Below are 18,876 nucleotides of genomic sequence, written 5' to 3'. Positions count from 1 at the left end.
GCACATAATATGAAATACAAAGAGAATTACTGTAGTCTCGAAGGAGAAAACCCTTGATGGGGAGTGGTAGTGAAAAAGGTGTACGAGCAAGTCATGTGTTGCACGGGGATGGGAGGAGATTTTTATGCAGGCGTTCAATATCAGAGTCAGAGGTTTTAATGATTTTTATTTTTTATCTTGAGAGTTAGAGACTAGAAGATCTAAAATAGGAAATTTTTGGCATATCCATAGATAGAATGGAAACTCTTGGCCAAAAATAACGTGCTCCAAGTCATGAAAAATAGCACACATGCACAACTAACTACGGAGTTACACAAGATGGTCCTTTTCATTCGATTTTATTTGAACTCTTATTCTCTATCTTTTACGCTTTGTATCCTTTTAACTCTTCCACTTTTTCCTCATCCTATGAGGTACTTTAAACATTTTATTCAATAACTCGAGGCAATTTTTACAATTCTCTTCACATATAAAATTGTCAAGCATGTTTTGTGAGTGAAAAATTCTAATTTGTAATGCATATCAAGTGAAAAGCCTCAGTTCAGCACTTGTCATATCCAAAATCTGTGTTATATAATAAGGTAAAAGAAATATTTTCACACATGTAACTCAAATGAGATTCTTACTTACATTTTTCTTTTTCTTTTTTTTTTTTTTTGAGACAGAGTCTCACTCTTGCCCAGGCTGGAGTACAATGGCGCAATCTCGGCTCACTGCAAGCTCTGCCTCGTGGGTTCATGCCATTCTCCTGCCTCAGCCTCCCAAGTAGCTGGGACTACAAGTGCCCACCACCACGCCCAGCTAAGTTTTTGTATTTTTAGTAGAGATGGGGTTTCACAGTGTTAGCCAGGATGGTATCGATCCCTGACCTCGTGATCCACTCACCTCGGCCTCCCAAAGTGCTGGGATTACAGGCCTGAGCCACCATGCCTGGCCTACGTTTTTCAAAATTTAACTCAATCTTTTATTTTTAAAAATGTGCATATACTGCCTGTTCAAGTACTTAATCTTTTTATTATTTGAAATTGGAGGTCCATCTTTTTAGATTGTTAGGGGGTCTTCACATATTTGAATGAGTTATTAAGTTGATACAACCATTTTGGAAAAATAACGATCATTATCTACTACATTTAAACACATAATTTATGACCAGCAGTTTCCACAGAAACACCTGGATGTTCATCAGGATAGAATGGATTGGAAAGCTCCGTATTTATTCAACAGGGTGCTACACAAAACACAAAGGAATGAATCACTGGTCCATAACATAAATAGATTTCACAAATGTAATTTTGAGTGAAATAAGCCAGAAAAAAATAAATACCGTATGCTTCCATTTATATGAAGACAAAGATAGGCAATATTAATCTATGGTAACATGTGAGAGTGACTTCTTTTCTCAGCATCAGCTGAGAGCCTGAAAAATATTTTTCTGGGGTGCTAAAAAAGTGCCAGATCTTAAAAATATTTGTACAAAAGATAATAATATTTGTTTTTTATATAAATAGGTACAAAATACAAATATGTACAAAAATATATTTATAAATATGTTAAACAAGATTACTATTTATAATTTATACTTCAATATAATTTTTTTCACTTTTGTTGACATTAGTAAACCATCACACTTAATAAACAGCCATTTGGAATGGTTCTTGATTTAGGTATTTCCTTGATTAAGTACCAAGTAGGAACATACCTTCATTCTAAAATATAAAGAATATGATTCCATGAAAGTTTCCATGAAAACTATCTTGCATTCTAAAATATTTTTAAAAGTACTTATTTTCAAAGTTCAGTTTCCTATTTTAAACAAAAGTTGAGCTAAATTACATATAAGCTAGTCCCCAAAATATTCAGTAAATATCAAATGAAGGTGTGAAAGTCAAAGATTTCAATTTTTTACTAGTTAATTTGTAGTGCTCTATTATTTTGCTTAATAAACAATTTTATGCTAGAAATAAGCAGATTTCTCTATTCACATTATCTTTAGCAAGAGCATTTAAATAAATACCATTGATTACTTGCAAAATACAGACTGTAGATTCAGAGCTCAAAACTAAAGCTCTGAGGATGTAATTCAATTAAAACAACCCATAGTTGTGAATTCACCTCACCAGTGCCCCTAAGACAATAAGCTCTTTCTCACATCAAAGTGAATTATTTTAATTCGCTTTGGATGTTAGGAATATCCTAACTCCTTTGTAATTAAAACAAAAACAAAACTTCTGATGCTCCTTTATACCTTAACAATCATGAGGTCTATAAAAATATGAACACAGAAGTTTGGGTCAGTTCAATGACTGAACTAAAACATTATTTCCCAACATGTCCATGTTTTACAAGATGATGGGGTTGTTATCTGTGATGTCATTGCAAAGATCTTGATGGTTCCAAAACACTCTAAGCATCACATAAGCCATGTTATACCTGTCGCCCCAAATTTACCAAACCATTTGGATTAAAACTCTCAGTAAGGACCTCTGAGGCACAAAGATCTATGAGTAACTCCTTAACCCCTTTTCTCTTACTCTTCAGGTACAATTTCAAATTTTCACCTTTCCCTTTCTGCACTGACCTTGGGAAAGTCACTTTATCTCTGTGATCTAATTTTCCACATCAAAAATGTATCTATACTTGGCATAGAGAGTTATAAGAATAAAATAATAACATATATGGGAGATTTCTGTGAATACCAATTGTACAGGTGGATTTTTAAATAATAGATTTAGGGCCGGGCGCAGTGGCTCACACCTGTAATACCATCACTTTGGAAGGCCGAAGCGGGTGGATCACCTGAGGTCAGGAGTTTGAGACCAGCCTGACCAACAAGGTGAAACACCGTCTCTACTAAAAATATAAAAATTAGCCAGGTGTGGTGGCGGGCACCTGTAGTCCCAGCTACTCAGGAGGGTGAGACAGGAGAATTGCTTGAACCCACAAGGCGGAGGTTGCAGTAGGCCGAGATCACGCCACTGCACTCCAGCCTGGGCGATGAAGTGAGACACCATGTAAAAAACAAACAAACAAACAAATAAATAAATAAAATATATTTAGGAAAACTATTATAAGAAAAAAATTGAAAGCATTAAGAACTCTATTATAGACTGAACAAAAAAAGGAGAATTGGTACCATAACTTGGTAAGTTTATTTTAATAAGCCCAATTTCTATTAGTCCCTCAGTGTTTCTTCTTGCTCCGTGAATGTATATTCCTTGCCTCTATCTTATCCCATTTTTTCTATTGTTAATGCACAGAGAGTTATCACAAGTTCTATTCTCAATGCCTATTGCATCAGGCAATAGATGACTCTGGTTCCCAACTCAGAAAAACCTCATTTTTAAGAAATGTTTGAGCTTTGACTTTGATCTCATTCAGAATATTTTGGTTCAAAAGTGGTTTTTTTGTTTTGTTTTGTTTTTTGAGACGGAGTCTCGCTTTGTTGCCCAGGCTGGAGTGCAATGGCGTGATCTCGGCTCACTGCAAGCTCCGCTTCCCGGGTTCACACCATTCTCCTGCATCAGCCTCCCTAGTAGCTGGAACTACAGGCGCCCACCACCACGCCCAGCTAATTTTTCTTTGTATTTTTAGTAGAGATGGGGTTTCACCGTGTTAGCCAGGATGGTCTCAATCTCCTGATCTCGTGATCTGCCCGTCTCTGCATCCCACAGTGCTGGGATTACAGGCGTGAGCCACCACACCTGGCCCAAAAGTCTTATGTTTGTGTAAATAAGAAAAGCACCTTTGAAAACTACATCTACAAATGGGAATATGGAATAAAAAGGACAAACCAAAGGTTATGGAACAAAATAAAACATGAAGAAAGAGAAATAGAAACACAATATTACTATATACAATATAGTAATGTATTTTAAAATATGAAAAACGCTAGCAAAAACAGCAATATGTAAACAAAAGAATTGGAGTAAAATAATAGAATTTGAAGCAGCACAATCTGCTGAAAATATACAAAAGACAAATTAGGATATTTCTGAGCTCACTGTTTATAATATTAGAACATGTATATAAAAAGGAAAAGTCACTTTAAAATGTCTGGGGGCCAAGCAATATATAGTTTGTTACATTTTATTTACAAACAGTTTCTTTGACTAGGGAATCAATTTAAATTTTCTGTTTTGGAAGTAATATAAATATATATTTTAGACTTTTTGCTGAAAAGTTTCTTAAATATTTACAACTTTAGGATAATCAGTGTACAGTTCAACATATAATGTCCTAAAAATCAAACAGCTACCAAACATTGAAGTTCTGCCTTATATAAATCATTTGCATAAAAACTGGTCATTAAAAACAGTATCTAATGAACATTTTGGCCCCAATATTAATTAAAACTCAAATGATAGCATTACGAGCTAAAGATTAATTTCAATGACATGTCATCAACCATTTTGACATAATCGACTTATAATAATCTAAAACTGACTATTTTTATGACATATTTGGCCTAAATGAAGAGAAAAAAGCTTTGACTCATTCTTAATTACTCTTTCTAACCAATTGATGGCCAATAACTGAAATCAATTTCAAACCGTTTTTTGTTATTTTAATCTTTTAAACATGTTTTACTTTCAGTGATTCATTTTCTAACATTCATAGCCAAAGCCCAGGCTCTACCCATCTTTGTCTACCTTAATGACTTTGTCAATTGTTGGCATACACTGGGTCTTAAAAACTTGTGTTTCTTCTGAATTAATGAAGTAGAATTGCTCTTATAGGGTTTCATATACCATTACCTCCAAAAGAGTACATTAGAAGTATTAGAAAATACTGATATTTATAAACAGATATTTATCTTACGATTCCAAGAGCTAGAGCTGTTTTATTTTCTGTAAAACTAAGAATAACTTCTTGATAACATAGCTTCACAAAAAGAAAATCCAACACATTTGCATAAATAATTCTCTGAAATAACTATGTGAGTTTGTGTCTTTTTATATACATGTAGGTATACATATACTTACACATACATATATATGTAACATAAAGGATATGAACACTAGGACTGTTTAATGTCTATTTGTCTTGGAAAGAAAAATATACTTAAAAATATTTCTCAATTGGAATTTGTAATCGTACCGACTTAATTGATAAACTTGGCGACTGCTTTTATGTTGTCTCCTTCCATAAATTTTTCAAAATACTAATTCAACAAAGAAAAAGCTCTAATGTTCATTGGAAATAATTTATAGACTTTTTTAGAGCAGAGAAAAATTAAGAAAAACTTTGAAATGGTCTCAAAAAATTACTAAATATTTTCAATGGAAAACTAAATGTTAGTTTAGCTGATTGTATGGGGTTTCTGAACCTTTCACTTTTTGTTTGTTTTACCTATTTCACAACTGTGTAAATTGCAAATAACTCCTGTCCATGAAAATGCAAATTATCCACTGTAGATATATTTGACCGTCACCCTATGGATATTGGCTAATTTTGCCTTTATTAAGCAAATTCATTTCAGCATGAATGTCTGCCTATATATTCTCTGCTCTTTGTATTCTCCTTTGAACCAGTCAAAACATCCTGTGGCACTCTTATTTATTAATCAGTTAAATAAAATCATGAACATATATCCATTTTACATTTGTAGGAGAACCATTATTTTTCTTTTCTTTAAAAAATTAATTATCCTTTGACATTGGGTTGACATTTTCTTAAGACATGCCGTAAACAGAGGATATCAAGTTTCTCAAGGTCAGTTCTAGAGGAAAAAAAAATTCTTTATAAAAATTTAACCTCATGTGTAACAGTTTGCATTCCCATAGCAATGACATTTGATATACATTGTATATATTAATCTGGGAATGATGTAAGATTCTAAGTATAATTTTATCAGTGAACTCAACTACTTGATTACTTTCACTTATTTAAATATCTAGTTCAATGTTGTCCAGTGGCGTTGTGGATTTAGGTAATTTTACCAGGTAGCCGTTTCTACACTTTCTGTTTGCCCATGCAGAACATAACACATTTTATAAGTCAAAGTATAGGCATCTGGTGGCATAATTTTAATTTGTTATCAAAAGCCTGATCAAATTTGTCTAGAAAATAACTCATTATTTATTTTAGGACTGTATCACTATGTAATGAGATACAAATGTATGTAAGTGTAAGTGCCTAAGAGGCATGCAGAGAGCCTAAGATGTATGCAGTATGCCTAACAGGAATGCAGAGAGCCTAAGATGTGTGCAGTATGCCTAACAGGAATGCAGAGAGCTTCATTTTCATTGTCAGCTGCTCAGTTGTTTCTCAGGAAAGAAGTGTGGCCAACTGACACCATTTAAGAGATATATAGCAACAAGTTTAGAAAATTCTCATAAATGGGAGTGGCTAATGCATAGACAATAGCGTTGACCTTTGATCCATATATATATATATATTTAGATATATACCTCAAATACATTTGGATCAATTTAATCATGAGTACTATAAACTACAAATGAAAGTAAAAAAGCAAATCTGTTGGTGTTTTAGAAGAATGAAAGATTATTAACTCATGGCCTGTATGTATTTGGAATGAGAAGGACGTACACAGCTTTCTTTGGATGGGGTGGAATTGAAATTGTGATTTACAGTGACTAAAACCTGACTGCTTTCACATTTTTTTTTTCACTGTTGAGGGTGAAATTCTTGATTGATTGGTGCATTCGGAACTTTTTTTTTTTTGAGATGGAGTCTCGCTCTGTAGCCCAGGCTGGAGTGCAGTGGTGGGATCTCGGCTCACTGCAAACTCCACCTTCTAGGTTCACACCATCCTCCTGGCTCAGCCTCCCAAGTAGCTGGGACTACAGGTGGGCGCCCCCACGCCTGGCAAATTTTTTGTATTTTTAGTAGAGACGGGGTTTCACCATGTTAGCCAGGATGGCCAGGATGGTCTCGACCTCCTGACCCTGTGATCCACCTGCCTTGGCCTTCCAAAGTGCTGGGATTACAGGTGTGCGCCCACCTGAGCCACTGCATCTGGCCAGGAACTTTTGAAGGAAATTGACAAAATAGACAAAATAGACAAAATAAGTAAGGAAATTGACAAAATAGAGAATGACTCCTTATGTGACATGCAGAAAATATTTTGTGTCATTCGTGGTACATTTATCATATTTTCTATAGGTTTGTACTATGTTACTCCACTTCTTAGAATTCCAAGTAGTTCAAAGCCAACAGGGACTGGTATATAGCATATTTAACCTAAGCAACTCTAAAAGCTAATGAAACCAAGTATCTACAAACTCTAGCCATAACTACCATCAACATGAAGAATGTAATAGGCAAAATGTTTTACGTGCTGAATATGCACTACTGAATTCTGTATATATTTTTTGCAGTTTTAATTTAAAAATATACTAGTTAGATATTTCATCTATACCCTGGTATAGTAATAAAAATTCAGATACTGCTCAATGAGGAAGCACATTTTCAAAGCAACAGACCTGAAAACTAGTATTTTATTTGATATTTTAAATGCTTATTTCATTTTCTGGTTAAAGATGTTTGTGGAGGTAAAATTTAAAATAGATAACTTTATGTTCTTCTATTATATAACATTGAAATTAAATTTATTATTAGTAAATGTAGAAAAGGTAAGTCTGAAGCATTGACCGAGAAGGATTTAGTAAATGGAGAATTTTGAGTATTAAACATCCCATTTTAACAAAAATATGCATAAAATATTCTTAGGATGATTTAATTAACCTTTTAATAAATACGAAAGACATTATGAAAAAATTAAAGAATACATCACATTGCAGAATCAAAATAATAAAAATCACTCAAATTCTACTGCTCAGAAATGAAAATAATTGCTAAACATTAGGTGGCAGTATTTCAGACATTCCTATATAAATATACTTAAATGAGGCCCAGAGCAGTGGCTCTCGCCTGTAATCCCAGCACTTTTGGAGGCCGAGGCGGGTGGATCAGGAGGTCAGGAGATGGAGATCATCCTGGCTAACACAGTGAAACCCCGTCTCTACTAAAAATACAAAAAAATTAGCTGGGCTTGGTGGCAGGCGCCTGTAGTCCCAGCTACTCGGGAGGCTGAGAGAGGATAACGGCATGAACCCCGGAGATCACGCCACTGCACTCCATCCTGGGCGAAAGAGCAAGACTCTGTCTCAAAATAAAAATATAAATAAATAAATTATACACACATGCATTCATTTATAAAATACATTTAATATTTTTAAATAAATAAAAGTCAGAATAAAACATTGATAAAATGACTATAGTTATTTGTATGAATATATGCATGTGTGTTTGTACAGATGCATTAAGAAATCTTAATCCTCAAAATGATGAACATTTTAGAAGAAATATTAAGAATAATAGTTTGGGATCTGTATCTATCTTTCTTTGTCTTTTTTTTTTGAGACGGAGACTCGCTCTGTCACCCAGGCTGGAGTGCAGTGGCACGATGTCAGCTCACTGCAAGCTCTGCGTCCCGGGTTCACACCGTTCTCCTGCCTCAGCCTCCCAGGTAGCTGGGACTACAGGCTTCCACCACCACGCCCGGCTAATTTTTTGTATTTTTAGTAGAGACGGGGTTTCACCGTGTTAGCCAGGATGGTCTCGATCTCCTGACCTCGTGATCTGCCTGCCTCGGCCTCCCAGAGTGCTGGGATTAAAGGCTGAGCCACTGTGCCCTGCCCTGGGATCTGTATCTTTCTAAGTAGGTGATTCTGTATCTAATGAGAAAATTATCACTTAAAAATTCAAAATGTTTTTGTTTGTTGTTATTATTATTATTTGTATTACTTTTAAAGATGGGGTCTTCTTATGGTGCCCAGGCTAGTCTTGTTAATATTTTTATATTATCATGGTGTCTTAGGCAGCTCAAGCTGCCAGAACAGAATACCAGAGACTGGTGTTTTAAGCAGACATTTATTTCTCACAGTTTTGGAGGCTGGGAAATCCTCCACAAGGTGCCGGCAGATTCAGTCCCTGGTGAAAGCCCCCTTCCTAGACTACAGGCTCCTGCCTTCTGACTGTGTCTTCACATGGCACAAAATAGAGAAAGACAGAGAGCTGTGGTCTCACTCTCTCTTCCTGTAAGAACACTAATCCCATCATGGAGATGCACATGATCTTAACCTGACACACTTTTTTTGGATATTTTGAACTGATCAAATAATTCACATTGATTCAAACATATCACAGTTATTAAAACTCAGGCAAAAAATCAAGTTAGTTCATCAGTAATTGAGGCAGATAATTTTAAATCAAAATATAGCTACACAAAACATCCTTTGCTAATTATCTTAGACTTTAAAAGTAGTTAGAGGAAAAGAAAGCTCATCTCTCTATTACAGTATTAATGGGTTTCCCATCCTAGGTGTCTTAATCTATTTAAACAGCTATAACAAAATACCATAAATTGGTGGATTATAGGCAATAGAAATTTGTTGTTCACAGTTCTGGAGGGTGGGAAGTCCTAGATCAAACTGCCATAAGATTTGGTGAGGACCTGCTTCTTGATTCATGAATTGCCATCTCTTCCCTGCATCCTCACTTGGTGAAAGGGGCAGGAGTCTCTCTGGGGACTCTTTTATAAGTGCACTAATCCCATCCATGAGGGCTCTACCATCATGATCTAATCCCCTCCCTGTAAGGCCCCACCTGCAAATATCATCATATGGGTGTTACATTTCAACAGTTGAATTTTGGGGGGCACCATCATGCAGTCTACAGCACTGTGAAATCCCTAATATCGGGTTTTCTTTTTAATTTTTTTTTTTTTTTTTTTTTGAGGAGTCTTGCTCTCTCCCCAGGCTGGAGTGCAGTGGCACGATCTCGGCTCACTGCAAGCTCTGCCTCCCGGGTTCACGCCATTCTCCTGCCCCAGCCTCTGGAGTAGCTGGGACTACAGGCGCCCGCCACCATGCCCGCTAATATTTTTTGTATTTTTAGTAGAGATCACGGCACCTGGCCCTTAGATGAATATTTGAATAAAAGTTGTATGTATGATGATAAAACAATAAGAAACTGAATTTTTGCAGAAAGTAAAAATAAAACTTGTCATTCTTTATATAGGCAAATCAGAGACTATACTTGAGGTTTTAGAAAAGACATCAGTATGTTCCATATAAAGTACGTACTGGGACCCCGTCAGTCTTTTTCACCATATAATATCAGTGTTTTTAATAGTACCTGGAATGGCTGGGCGTGGTGGCTTACGCCGTAATCCCAGCACTTTGGAAGGCCGAGGAGGGAGGATCACGAGGTCAGAAGATCGAAACCATCCTGGCTAATACGGTGAAACTCCGTCTCTACTAAAAATAACAAAAAAATTAGCCGGGCGTGGCGGCGGGCGCCTGTAGTCCCAGCTACTCTGGAGGCTGAGGCAGGAGAATGGCGTGAACCTGGCAGGCGGAGCTTGCAGTGAACGGACATCGTGCCACTGCACTCCAGCCTGGGTGACAGAGCGAGACTCCATCTCAAAAAAAAAAAAAAAAAAAAAAAGAAAGTACCTGGGACATGGGACATGATAAGAACTCAATGACTATTTATTGAATGAATTAATTGAACAAGTTTATGCAAGAAATTGACATAAAATGAAACATTGTCTTCTTATACCATAGAGTGTCTACAAAAACTAAGTTGATACAGAACCTGTATTCTAAAATGATTAAATTTGAGCCAAGTACATTTCTCTCTTAAGAATTTAGAAGTTTATAAAGAAATCAGGGCCTTGGAACTGAATCATTAATGGAAGATCTCAAAGGCAATATTCTTTTCATTGTAATTAATATTAAGTCATTAAAGTAATAACTAATATTTCGGTTCCTGAAAAAAATGATTAAATTGAACATCAAATAGTTTGCATTTATATCACACTGTACAATTTATATTTTTTATGCTGCTTTACTGTAAGATTTCATTGAACAAATGCATCTTATGATTTCAAGGTAAGGTATTGAAATATGCCTTTTTAAAATGTAATGCTATATTAGTGATTTTAAAATATGTAAAAAAATTGTGTGGGAAATACTAGAAATGTTATTTGAAATTAACCAATTCTGGGTTTGCTTTTTTTTTTTTATTTTATTTTATTTGCCAAACTGAGAACAATAGCCTTTACACATTTTCTATTTTTCTGGACTTGATTCTTAGGAACTTTAATTTTGCACTTTTGCATTCCTCTACTAATGTTAATGTCTTGGCCAATGACATTTTTCTAGATAAATTCAAAAGCTTAACCTAAGTAATGTAATGGTGGCATTTATGAAATTGATTCCTGGTTCTCTCTTTAAATTATTTTTTATTGTTTATTTCTATGGCACCATTACACTATGCTATCACGTTGTTCTTGTTTTATTCCCTGTGTTTAAAAAGCTGTATCTTCTTTGCTGAATCTTAAAGGTCACTTTGAAGCCTGAAGACCATGACTGAAATACAGTGAAGATTAAAGATAAAAAGGAGAAAAAAGGTTAAATTATAAAACCTCTAATATCATTACTCATATATATGATATACACAGAGATGCATCACCTAGGTCCTCCCTGAGAGCTGTGTCAGTAGACAGGACTCAGCTGTGAGCCCCTTCAGACGTCACCTCAGCTGCAGAGCTTCCCCCTGCCTAAGGTCCTGATGTTCCCAGTTGTGGCGCATATCCAATGACTGATTGAGGTGAGGCAAGGAGGCAGGTGAAAGAGGTGGGGAGGGGACTTGGGGCCTATAAAGACTCAGTCATGTCATTGTAATGTGAGAGGATGCCAGTGGGCCATTTTATCTTCAAAGTCCCCTGGTGAGATGAGCCAAAGCTGTGGTCCAGGACTTTTTTTCAGCCCAGCTTTTTCCCTTTCCCCCAACCCAGCTTCCTTCTTCTCATTTTCACAGGTAGTAATCCAAGGGCACTCCCTAGTATATATCCCCATGTCCAAATCTGCTTACTAGAGAACACTGTATCATGAATGATACCATTCTTCAAAAATACGGGGTACTTTGAGTGAAAGGAGTGAAACGGTATGGAAGAACAGCTTTGGTAGAGTAGTTAGAATAGAAGCTACTCTACATTGGGTTGATGCATGAATGGGATATTAGGAAGTAAAGTGGCAAATTGAAAACTCCTTTCAAAAGAAGATAATTAGAAAAGGGTCAGCAAGATAGTAGTTGGGGCCTGGCTGTGATGGATCACGCCTGTAATCCCAGCACTTTGGGAGGCTGAGATGGGAGGATCACTTGAGGTCAGGATTTCAAGACCAGGCTGGTCAATGTAGCGAGACCCCATCTCTTTAAAAAAAATGTAGTTGGAAGCTAGAGAATAGCATAACAAAAAAGGTGATTTTAGAAGATAAAAGGGCCCACTGGAGATCTCTCACATTGGAATGACATTCTGAAATTACCCTCGTTTTGGTTATGTCATTCTACCTCAATCATTTTGCCTCAATCATGTTTACAGGCAAAATAAGAGATAGAGAAGTGGGAAGGGGTGAAGGCAGGGATATGAGACACAATAACAAATGGGGAAAGATAAAAGATATAATAAAAGGCATGAGCTAGATCAATTCTACAAGTGAAAAATTATATTTAGTTAAGAGGAAGGATCACTCATCACCCAATTATAGGTAAGTTTATAGGAGGGTGAGACTGGCTACATAAAGGTAGGTGATACTTTAAGTCCTTATTTTCATTAAAGAGAATATGTCATTTCCTGAAAATGAAAGATGTGGGTTTGAATAGACAGTTGGCAAAATTTGGTATTTATTTGAAATCAACATTTATTTGGGAAGATAATGTAGGGTAACTAATCCACTTAGATGATACTTATTAACTATAAACTATGTACCAGGTACTTCGCTATAATATAAAGGCAATGGAAAAACCCAGATTCAATCTTGATTTGACATCCTTAACATTTACAGTGTCGTGGTGGAAACTATGTAAAGAATCCAGTGTGATAGAAGGTGGTAGATGCGGAAACAGGAGGTTTAGAAAAAGCTCCAGGACACATTGCTGATACATCTAACTCAGGATCAGAGCATTAAAGAAAGCATCACACTCTCCCTCAATCTCTCTATTCTGTCTCTTGATCTAATCCTTTTAACAAAGTATCAAGATGGCCCTCAGCACTAAGGAGGAAGTGTTATTTGAAAGCATGTGTTTGAATAGTTGCATTTATCTAAACAGAATTTTTCACTCCTATGTGGATTTGGCTTGGAACTGGTGTATTCTGGCATTCCATGTTGTAAAGCACTTGAGGTGCTTAAGAGATATTTGGTTGGCCAGGTGCAGTGGCTCACACCTGTAATACCAGCACTTTGGGAGGCCGAGGTGGTTGGATCACCTGAGGTCAGGAGTTCGAGACCAGCCTGGCCAACATGGTGAAACCCCGTCTCTACTAAAAATACAAAACTTAGCTGGGCATGTTGGCAGGTGCCTGTAATCCTAGCTACTTGGGAGGCTGAGGCGGGATAATCGCTTGAACCTGGGAGGCAGAGGTTGCAGTGGGCCAAGATTGCACCACCGCACTCCAGCCTAGGGAACAGAGCAAGACTCCGTCTCAAAAGAAAAAAAAAAAAAAGGAGGAGAGATATTTGGTAAATAACTGAGGCAAAGGTGGAAGAAAATAGTGTTCTGCAGGAGATCAAATAATGTGTGAAGAGAAAATAAAAATTTTAAAGAACTAAAAGAATCAGGTATTGAAGTCAAAGGTGAGAGGGCCACTGGAATTCAAAAATACAATGTGAATAACTACAGAAGATGTCATCATTCCTGATGAGGCAATGAATGTGGGTGCCTAAATTAGAGTAGAAATACATGTTATTGAAGACAAGGAGAACAAAAGGTGTAAGGCCAGGGTGTTGAAGGTATTTTGCACAAATGCACTAACGTTACCCAGAGTGTTGGCAGGGGGAAAAACATCTGATGGCCTGTAGCCAGAGTTTTCCTTAAAAATGCAGATGTGTCCTCTTGGAAAATAGACATCTTTGAAAAAATGAAGGAAATTAGGGTCTCACGGCATGAATCTCATGGAGGTGGTGAAGGACTGATTTGAGAACAGCCATGCAGAGTTAGGACAATGCCAGCAACATCTGACCCATGTACATGAAGCTCCAGATAACCTAGGTGATTCTTTTAATGCAAAAGGCAACACAGTGTGAATTCCTGAGAGACTATTTATCTTTTATATTCCAGAGGTTGGAATGGAATAATTCACTCTTTTAAAAGGCTTGCTGGATATCCTCTATTTCAGGGCTCTCCAAACCCATACTAGTCCATGGCTGTTAGGAACTGGGCTGCACAGCAGGAGGTGAGTGGCGGCTGAGTGAGCGAAGCTTCAGTGTATTTACAGCTGCTCCTCATGGCTCGTGTTACCCCCTGAGCTCGTCCTCCTATCAGATCAGCAGCAGCGTTAGATTCTCATAGGAGCATGAACCCTGTTGTGAACTGAGGATGCAAGGGATCTAGGTTGTGTGCTCCTTATGAGAATCTAATGACTGATGATCTGTCACTATCTCCCATCGCCCCCAGGTGGGAACATCTAGTTGCAGGAAAACAAGCTCAGGGCTCCCAGGGATTCTACATTATGGTCAGTCGTATAACTATTTCATTATATGTTACAAAGTAATAATAATAGAAATAAAGTGCACAATAAATGTAATGGGATTGAATCATTCTGAAACCATCCCCACCACCACCAGGTCTCTGAAAAAAATTGTCTTCCACAAAACCAGTCCTTGATGCCAAAAAGGCTGGGGACCACTGCTCTATTTTTCTTCACTGCTTAGAGAATCTGTTCTTCCACTCATGATCTACAAGGACTGAATGTTTCAAACAGTTCAAGTGTTCAAAATATATTTTTTGTAAACTTGAGTTTTTAGAAATCATTCACAGTATCCATATTATATTTTATTTGCTGCAATGCCCTATACATTTCCCTTATAATGTTCTTGAATATACTTTTACAACTTCAGTAACTTTACCCTTTACTGAATCTCAATCTGTCTCTCAATTTCTCTCTGTCAGCAAATCTAAACAAAAGAGAAACATACCGACTTGTGCTATGGTCTAAATGTTTGTGTCTCTAAAATTCATGTGTTGAAACTCAATCTCCAATGCAATAGTATTAAGAGTGAAGGCTTTGGAATGTGACTGGCAGAGCCCTCATGAATGGGATTAGTGCCTTTATAAAAGAGGCCTCCAAAATCTCCCTAGCCCCTTCCACCAAGTAAGGACACACAGAAGTCACCATCTATGAAGTAGAGAGCAAGCTCTTGCCAGATACCAAATCTGCTAACACTTCAGTCTTAAACTCCCACCCTCCAGAATTGTGAGCAATAAGTTTCTGTTTTATAATTGTCTAAATTACCCTGTCTAAGGTGTTTTGTTATAGTAATGTGAATGGACTAAGACAACTTGAAAATGCAAGGTACCACACCAATAACAAGAAAAACATTCATGTTTTGTAACATTTATTTTATACCAAAGATATGCCAATTACTGTATAAAAATATATGCCAAATGTTGGGTAAAATACTTTACATAAATTATATTAATCCTGACAACAACCTGAAGGTGGATACTGTTGTCTCCATTTATAGATGAGGACGTGGGGCTTGAATTAAGTAACTTACCTCACATCTCATCATGCTAAATGGCAAAGCTGGGATTCAAACCCTGCTCAGTCAGACTCCCATCAGGCTGCTCTTAGCCTGGTTATATTTTGAAGAAAAGAAGTTCAGAAACTTATCCATAGACATGGCCAGGTAGGGCCAGAGTCCAGACTCAACTGACTCTCAGCCAAGACCAGCCTCAACTCTTCCATTTTACCTCTAGCCTGAACAGCTTAAACATTTTTTCTCTTGCCATCTTATTAGAATACATAATGCCTATAATGATGGGACCCACATGATATAGCATGACAACACTCTGGTTTAAAAAAACTGAAATGTAATTAAAAAAATATTTTAAGTTCTGGGATACATGTGCAGGACGTGCAGGTTTGTTACATAGGTAAACGTGTGCCATGGTGGTTTGCTACACCTATCAACCTATCACTTAGGTTTTAAGGCCCCCATGCACTAGCTATTTATCCTGATGCTCTCCCTGCCCCCAGCCTCCCGATAGGTCCCAGTGTGTTTTGTTCCCCTCCCTGTGTGCGTGTGTTCTCGTTATTCAGCTCCCACTTATAAGTGAGAACATGTGGTGTTTGGTTTTCTGTTCCTGTGTTAGTTTACTGGGGACAATGGCTTCCAGCTCCATCTATGTCCCTGCAAAGGGAACATGATCTTGTTCCTTTTTATGACTGCATAGTATTCCATGGTGTATAGGTACCACATTTTCTTTATCCAGTCTGTCATTGATGGGCATTTGGGTTGATTCCATGTCTGTGCTATTGTGAATAGTGAAGCAAAAAACAGATGCAATAGGAATGCTTTTACACTGTTGGTGGGAATGTAAATTAGTTCAGCCATTGTGGAAGACAGTGTGGCAATTCCTAAAAGACCTAGAACCAGAATTGCCATTTGACCCAGCAATCTCATTACTGGGTATATACCCAAAGAAATATAAGTCATTCTATTATAATGAAACATAATGTAAAAATACCTCGAGTCTATTTGTATTTTGGTAATATCTGAATAAAACATAAAATATTATGCACACATCTTTATATCCTTTTATCCATATCTCTCTTTCTTTAAATCATTTTGGTTAAAATTTGTTATCACCTCCTGACTCTATATATATATTTTTTCTTTTCTGGAAGAAAGCTCACCTAAGCCTTATTCAAATGCATCTTCTCAATCTTTACCTACCACCCCTCCTGCCTTTTTGTTCCAGTTTCCTCTTATCATTGTACTGATGTGGAGATAACGAAAGAGAATATCACTGTCAGCCACCGGCAGTGCCTTTTCAGAGAAGAGCAATGGGGAGGAAATTGAGCAGACAAAGCCAGAATCCCCATTAGCACACAGAAAGAGGGAGCTCAGGATAACCACATACATTAATAATTCTTGTCCCCCAAAGGGAAGCTCTGTAAAATAAGTTGTATTACATCTGTACATAGCAGTACTTGAAATATAACTCTAGCTTAAGTATTTTAAGCATCTCCGTGATATGAACCTAAGGGAATAAACTCAATAAATCAATATTTATAAGCTCTGTTCACTTATTTCTTGTGGTTTCAGCCACTGATTTCAGAATATGCATGAAAAATATATTTCTTCTGAATATTTGATTTCATGATCCTAAGTAGACACATCTCTGTATTGGGTTTCAACAAGTCCACAAAAGTTAAATACCTACTTTTAGCCAGCTTTGATTTTCACAAGTTTAATTCTGACATTTAGTGATATACAATATGTAAAATAACCTGGCACTATATCTGTCATATCATAAGTACTTGGCAAACATTTCACTTTACTCTTTCTCATAATTGAATAATGGCTCAATAATAAAAGTCTGCAGGGAAAAATTTAACCTCTTATTTATCAATTACAAATAGTTTAAGACAGATAATTCCCCTTTCCTTGTTACCTTTAACGCTGAGTCATTAAAATTGTGAGCAATATATTTATTTTGAGGAAACTATTTTTTACTAAGTTTTTTTTTTTAGAATTTTATGAGTCTTCAAAATAACTAGAAAATCTTAAAGTGTCACCAAACAGAAGTGGACATTTAATAAACACCTCAACTTTAATACTTACAGAAAATCATTTGAAGGCTGTCACTCCTCTGGGTATTACAAATTTTAGCCTTGGTCAAATCGAATCACCAGGAGGCTACAAACTTGAACTACATTGCCTTAGTCTCCAACAGAATTTCTTTCCTTGAATTAAGTTTTCGGGCCATGCCCTACTCCTTTTAATAAAAGAACAATACAACAAATAGTCATATGAAATCCATTTTGTTGCCTAATACAAAAATATTGTTGAAGAGTATCATAGTTCAATGGCCCATATATATAAAATGTCTCAGCAAAGGCACTTATATCATAATTCAGTACTAGGAAATGATTTCCTTCAGGCAAGCTCCCTCTTAATTTTTTTTTTTTTTTTTTTTTTGAGACGGAGTCTCGCTCTGTTGCCCAGGCTGGAGTGCAGTGGCACCATCCTGGCTCACTGCAAGCTCCACCACCTGGGTTCACACCATTGTCCTGCCTCAGTCTCCTGAGTAGCTGGGACTACAGGCGCCCGCCACCACGCCTGGCTAATTTTTTGTATTTTTAGTAGAGACAGGGTTTCACCGTGTAAGCCAGGATGGTCTCGATATCCTGACCTCATAATCCTCCCGCCTTGGACTCCCACAGTGCTGGGATTACAGGCGTGAGTCACTGCGCCCAGCCCCTCCCCATTAATTAAGGTGAGAAATGCATAAATGATGATGGTAGTCATTGACGCATCAGTTACAAAAGAGTGAGGCCAGGTAATTGGATGACACCTGCACAGGGCTCTGGGGTCTCAAGGAAAATGACAGGTGTTTGTGTATTCCAAAAATGTGGACATGATGGCATAAGGCCCAATGAAGAAGGGGTAGATTATGAATGGTGTTATCTTGAACATAAGGAGACTGAGATAGTGTAGTTTTTAAAATGGCAGCATGAAAAAAGGTGATTGCTAACCCCACCCCACCTTATGGTAAGTGTCTGAAGAATAATCTTTCTAGGGACTACTAGTGGGTATTCTTAAAGGAAAGAGGCAGCTTTCTGTTTGAGTAGGAAGGTATTAGAAGCAGTATATGAAGGAATAAAAATATAAAAGAGAAATATTGGAGCAAGAGTGGGAAGTATGGTTAAAGATAAGGAAATGGCAGAGCACTTTAGGGAAATATGGTGTGAGACAGAAAAGAGGCATTTTTGACTGATGAAAATACTAATCATGGCTAACACTTACTAGCATTTATCGTATGTCAAGCATTGTTCTA

This window comes from Pongo pygmaeus, chromosome 16, assembly GCF_028885625.2.
Source record: "Pongo pygmaeus isolate AG05252 chromosome 16, NHGRI_mPonPyg2-v2.0_pri, whole genome shotgun sequence".
Taxonomy (NCBI): domain Eukaryota; kingdom Metazoa; phylum Chordata; class Mammalia; order Primates; family Hominidae; genus Pongo; species Pongo pygmaeus.
The sequence above is the reverse complement of the archived record's forward strand: the minus strand, read 5'-3'. Positions refer to the sequence as shown.